The sequence below is a fragment of the Orycteropus afer genome, unplaced genomic scaffold, assembly GCF_000298275.1.
Source record: "Orycteropus afer afer isolate SDZICR_OR568_19922 unplaced genomic scaffold, OryAfe1.0 scaffold00447, whole genome shotgun sequence".
Taxonomy (NCBI): Eukaryota; Metazoa; Chordata; class Mammalia; order Tubulidentata; family Orycteropodidae; genus Orycteropus; species Orycteropus afer.
In genome coordinates this window covers 1,384,088-1,390,789 of record NW_006922034.1, presented here as the reverse complement: position 1 = coordinate 1,390,789, position 6,702 = coordinate 1,384,088, and the positions used below count along the sequence as shown (strand labels likewise).

At 37.7% G+C, this 6,702-nt stretch overlaps 1 protein-coding gene across 1 annotated transcript in view; it reads right to left on the bottom strand.

Annotated features, from left to right (window-relative positions):
* IL1RAPL2 (interleukin 1 receptor accessory protein like 2) overlaps positions 1-6,702 on the bottom strand; it is an 809,088-nt gene that overhangs the window by 728,738 nt on the left and 73,648 nt on the right. The window lies entirely within an intron of this gene.

Below are 6,702 nucleotides of genomic sequence, written 5' to 3'. Positions count from 1 at the left end.
AGAAAGGATTAGCAATCTACTTCTGAAAGATCACAACAATTGAAAAATCCATGGAGTACACTTCTACGCTGAAGCACATGGGTTTGCCATGAGTTAGAATCAGCTCAACAACTGGTTGTTGTTTTTAGTTAGTTTGTTTTATAACTCACATGTGCCTCTAAGTCAACTCATGTTTACTTTACACCTGTAAAAGGAGCTCTGGTGGCACTGTGGTTAAGGCATTGGGCTGCTAACCAAAAGGTTGGTGGTTCAAACCCACCAGTTGCTCCATAGGAAAAAGATGAGGCCATCTGTGTCTGTAGAGAAACCCTCCGAAGGTTGCTATGAGTCAGAATCAACTCAATGGCAGTGGTTTTGCTTTTTGTTTTTTAACCACCTACCAAGAGTTAATCAATTTGACCCAAACTAAATAATTCAAAGCCTGGAAAAATCATGCTTTTAGAGATCTATCTCTTTCAAATGCTTTCATGGCATCCACATACCTCACATTGGATTACTTTAATAACTTCAGGCTTAGTTACCTTGCCACCAACTTCACCACTGCCCAAGTAATCTGCCTGCACATATTTTCTGAATATACCTCCTTCCTGCTCAAAAACCTTTATGGTTCCATATTGCTTGGCCAAAAAGACTAACTGCATGTCCTAACTTTCAAAGTCTTCCATAATTTGTCTCCACCCTTCCTATCTGACTTCATTTTCCGCAATGAATCAATACACCTATTCATGTTAGATTGCTCTTAATCCCACAAATGCATATTGCTTATTCTGCCTTCTATAATGTATTCATATTATTGCCTCTACATTGAATGCCCTCTCTTTATTTCTGTACCAATCATAAGCTGCCTACTCTAGGCCAACTACATCCTGAAGTGTCTGCTGCTAATTACTTTGCCTCACAATGAATCCCTTCAAAACACACACACAGAGAGAGAGAGAGAGAGAGAGAGCGAGAGAGAGAGAGAGAGAGAGAGAGAGAACTTGTGTTTGACTTTATTGTATTATGTTCTCTAATAATTTCAATTGTACCAGTTTTATCTCCATAACCTGAGACAGCAGTTTAGTGGAACGTGCACAAAATTAAGTACAGGGCAGATCTAAGTTCAAATTCTGAATCTGTCATTTAGCAGTCAAGTTTCTATCGGTAAGTTACATCTCTAATTCTTATACTCTGTATCCACTAAGGACGAATAATAGTACCTACTTCACAAGGTTCTCATGAGCATTACCTGGGATATCATTGTGAAGAATCTAGCAGAGTGCCTGGTAGATCCTCAACAACTATTTCTCCCCACACGCTCTTTCCCTGTAAACAGGTAACCTCTCTTATACAACATCTAACACAGGTGTAAAGTTTGTACCTAATAAAAATTGGTTGATTTACTGGTCAATCAGTTCTCTCTTCTTCACTGTCACTGCATCTAAGTAAATAAAATTTTCCTAGTCAACATAGCCAACTAAACAAGCAGGCCAGAGATAAAGGTAAACCATCTACATTTTGAGTTATTGTTGAAAATTGGCAATGGGAGTTTCCCAAAGCTGTTTGTTTTCAGAAGTAAGTGCAGCAGATAGAACAGTGCTTTCTCTGGATCACTTTATCTGTTGCGGTGACTCCTCTTCTACTCTCACAGTTTCCTTTTTTGTGTCATCTTCTGCTGACTAAGTTATGCAAGGGGCTCAAAACAGACATATCAATTATGGGCTGTAATCCTTTTTAGAAAATATTCTCATCTGAGTTGGGTGAGAAGTCTTACCATATTATACAAGACAGTACCTCATATGCATTCCCATTGTCTCTTAGAATAGGATCATTTCTGAAACTACTCCAGTCATTCTTAAGCTCAATATTTTTTATAAAAGTACAGAAATTTCTTCTTGCCTTGGCACCAAGAAAGGAAAACCTTGGTAAACTGTAACTACAAGATCTTTTTTTTTTTTTTTTTTTGTAACTACAAGATCTTAAGGGATTTATCAACTGGAAATGGTAAAAGATACAGGTCAAGGACAGCTCAAGGAAACACCATATCATTTACATGTAAAAAATATATTTTTCATTATATTTATAACCTATCCTTGCAAATTGCTTTTACTCAACTCTCTAGTTTTTCTTTAATAATATTACAAACTGCTCCATCCCTATGAGGTGGACATACTTAATCCAAATGTACTTATCACTGTTTTGAGGCTGAATGTCAGAGCTGGAAAAATCATTTGAGTTTGAGGTACTAGGCTCATTTCTAAAGGGTACTACATCCAAAGTTAAAGTTGTCTAAGATTACCTGCACCAAGGCACCAAGCTCTTTTTAAAGCAGTGATGTCACTAGGGCTGGTTTCAAACCCCCATCCATGGGCGGGGACTGGCCAGTGAAGTCCCTGGTGAGCAGCGTGGCCTGGCCTGGACTCCACACAGGGCTGAGCACAGCCCTGGCCTTCTTCCCACTTCATGCCCCCATCCCAGCAGCTCTTCCCTTTTCCCATTGGCTAAGGTGGAGTCACTACTCTCTGCCCAATGGTGGGCCGTGGCCTGCCTGCCCACACTCTGACTAGTCAATGATGGTGATGTGGGAGTGTGTGGGGTGGTGGTGAGTTACTGAACTGGATGACAGGTGCATCCCTTGCAGCAATGGCCCACCCACCACCTCTGCCACTGCTGCATACTCTAGAGTCATTTGGGTTCACCCACTCTGACAATGTCAGAGGGTGCAATCTGAATCCTCACATCCCCCTAGTGACACCAATGCTTTAAAGAAGTGAAGATATATGGTTCACAACAAAAGGACAATGTGATTGTATTTAAATATATGGAAAACACATTTAACATCAATCCTAATAAGATAAATCAAAAGAAATCTACAACGAGATACAATTTTTACTCTACCTATGAGTCGGGGCCGACTCGATGGCACATAACAACAACAACAACAACAACTTGGAAAAGAACAAAAAGTTTGAGAAAACACTGTGTTGGCAAGGATATGAGAAACCAAAAAGTCTCAGACACTTTTGGTGGGAATATAAATTGAGGAGTAAACTGATAGTTTCTATCAAATTTGAAGTGCATATATCCTTTAATCCAGCAATTCCACTTTCAGAATTTATAGGTGTTTTCAAGTTGATTTTTGACTTATAGCTACCCCTTATGACAGAGTATAGATAGACAGGCAGACAGACAGTGTGTATGTATGTATACGTGTGTGTGTGTGTGTGTGTATATATATAAAATTTCTTGTGTGCAGTTGAGTCAGTTCCAACTGATAATGAGCCTGTATGATTTCCTAGGCTGTAATCTTTATGGGAGCAGGTCACCAGGTCTTTTCTCCCATGAAGCCAATGGTGGGTTCAAACTACCAGCCTTTCAGTTAGCAGCTGAACTATTAACCATTGCACCAATGGGGATATATTGCCCTCGAGTAGATTCCAATTCATAGTAACCCTATAGGGTAGAGTAGAACTGCCCCATAGAGTTTCCAAGGCTGCAAATCTTTCTGGAAACATACTGCCACATCTTTCTCTCACAGATAGCTAGTGGAGTCAAACTGCTGAACTTGCAGTTAGCAGCTGGGGTAGTTAAAGTTGTGTGTCAACTTGGCTGGGCCGTGGTTTTGAGTGGCTGGGCAGCTGGATGTAGTTATCCCCCATGATGAGGTTGGTAATCAACTCTATGGTGGAATCAGCTGTGAGGAGCTAAATAGCTACCTTAGGGATGTGGTCTGCTTCCAGTATAAAAGGAGTAGTTTTGACAAAGGTTTGGGGCTTCTTAGCACATCTAGATCATGCATTTGGGTGAGTCATCAGTGGCCTACCATGTTGCCTGCCTACCTTGGGGCTGTTTCTGGACTTGAACTAGTGGCCTGCCATGTGGTTTGGTAAGATCAGGACTGTGCCATTATATTTGTTGACCTTGAGTTTGTCAGCCTCAGCAGCCAGAAGCTGCCTGAGTGAAGAAAGCCTCCAGCTTCAGTGGACTGGGAGCAAGAGGCAGAACTGAAGGCCAAAGTTGAAGGGCCTTCACAGAACCCCTAGGCGGCACTTTGACCTTGGACTTCTAGCCTCCTAAACTGTAAGAAAATTCCTTTTTGTTAAAACCACTCACTTGTGGTATGTCTGCTATAGCAACCAAGTGTTTTAACCACTGCATCACCAGGACTACACACATACACACATACATTCATATATATTTACAAACGAACAAAAATAAGTGTGTACAAGGATACATACAGAAAAATACTCCCATCTACAGGAAACCAATTATGTAAATTTTGGCTTATCCATACCATGGAATACTATGCAGCCATTTTAAAGTGACATAATTACTGATAGTGTTTCATTCTGTTGTACATAGGGTCGCCATGAGTTGGAGATGACTAATTGGCATCTAACAACAACAATTACTGATATGGAATGATAGCCAAACAATATTAAGTCCAAAAAGTTAAGTCACATGACAGTGTGAAAAATGTTACCAATGTGAATGTATATAAAAAAAAAAATACAGAATACACACAGAATGACAGATATAATAACCATATGTAGACATATATATTTTTATATGTCAGTGGTTCTCATCCATTTTGGTGTCAGGAACCTTTTACACTCTTAGAAATTATTAACTATTAAACATGCCAAAGAACTTTTGTTTATGGAGATTATATCTATTGATATTTTTACTGTATTAGTAATTAAAACTGAGAAATTAAAAAAAATAATTAATTGAAAATAACAATAAAACCATTGTATTGTAAGAGATTTTTAAGAAAATAACTATATTAATAGTTTCTAAAAATATGAGAAGAATGTTGTTATTTTATATTTTTAAAAAATCTAATTCATGTCTGGCTTTTAGAAGGCAGATATCCTGTAGATATCCTCATATCTGCTTCTTCATTCATCCTGTTGTGCTACGTTTTTTTTTTTTTTTTCTTTTGCTTGAAATATATGAAAAAAAACTCGCCTCACATAGATATATAGTTGGAAAAGGAAGTACTGTTTTAGTAGACTTTTCAGAAAATTTTAGATATTCTTCTGCAATCTACACCATAACTTGACAAACGGCAGTTTCTTAAAGATCAGTTGCATTGTGAAATTTGAAACATTAAATTAACTTTCTGTACTTTGCTACATTAAAATCCATTGATCTATATAGTTCTTTGAGTGGATGAATAGATCATATGCATGATTTTGTAACATCATGCATTGGTCATTTGGAAAATATTGGTTCCCTGAGTTATGCAGATCTTCTAAATGTTGACATACCTCATGATATTTCAATACAAAATATCATATTTGTTAATATCACTACTGATTTTATCAATATAAAAATAGTTATGAACCTGTTGACCCTGTGATAGAATCTTGGGGCCCCTAGAAGTCCTTGGACTACAATTTGAGAACCACTGTTACATAAAATAGAATAATCATGGGAGGATGTCTAAGAAACTGGAAAAAGTGATTACATCTGGGTAAAGAGTTAGAGGTAGGAAGGAGATTTTTCAGATTTTTCTATGTTTATTTAATAAAGATAAATAACTTCACCAATCATTCTTAGCAGAAACAGTAGCCTATGTTTGAGAATTGAGGCTTATATCCTGATAACTCTTATGATCATTTCATAAATGCTACAAATCCATTATGATTGTTTGAAAAGCATCACGATCCAGTTAGACACAAGTCTTTACATTAAAGTTTCACTATTTCTTCTTCTGCCTTTTTGTCACATAGTTAATGGACAATACCTACTCCTTACTTATCGACTATCTTGTTATCTGACATTTTGCATTTATGATGATAGAAAAAGATCTCCTATCCAACTACTTTGTGCCTTAACAACATATGTCTGGCAGTAAGGAACACCAAGATGCGAGGCAAGAGTAACACTGGCTATGATGATTAAGGTTATGTGTCAACTTTTCTAGGCCATGATTCTCAGTGGTTTGGCAGTTATCTAATGATGTCATTTGGTATTTATATAATGATTTAGTCATATTGTGATCTCATGTGGTCATCCTTCATTTCTGCTTAACACCAATATTCAAATAACAACCTGATCTTTGGAAGCTAGTGAGTGTACAAACAAATATTTAAAGGTTGTAAGTAGCCTTTCCACCACTCATCTGTCATTTTGTCATACTGTGTTGGCTTGCATATTGCTGTGATGCTGGAAGCTATGCCACTGGTATTTCCAATACCAGAAGGGTCACCTACGGTGGACAGGTTTCAGTGGAGCTTTAAGACTAAGACAGACTAGGAAGAAGGACATGGTTAGGTCCACTTCTTAAAAACTTAGCCACTGAAAACCTTATCAATGCCAGGGAAACATTATCTGATATATTTCCATATCATGAGCACCTCAGGTTGGAATGTACTCAAAACACAATAGAAGAAGAGCTGTCTCCTTAAAATATAGTTGACCTTTATGACATGGATGGAATAACGTTTTCAGGATCTTTACTTGTTGATGTGGAATGAATCTAGGAAAATTGGAAGTTGTAAAAAAAATGAAATGGAATGCATAAAGGTCAATATCCTAGGCATTAGTGAGTTGAAATGGACTGGTGTTGGCCATTTTGAATCATACAGTCATATGGTCTACTATGCCAAGAACAACAAATTGAAGAGGAATGCCTTCACATTCACTGTCAGAAAGAACATTTCAGATCTATCCTGACATACAATGCTGTCAGTAATAGGATAATATCCATACACC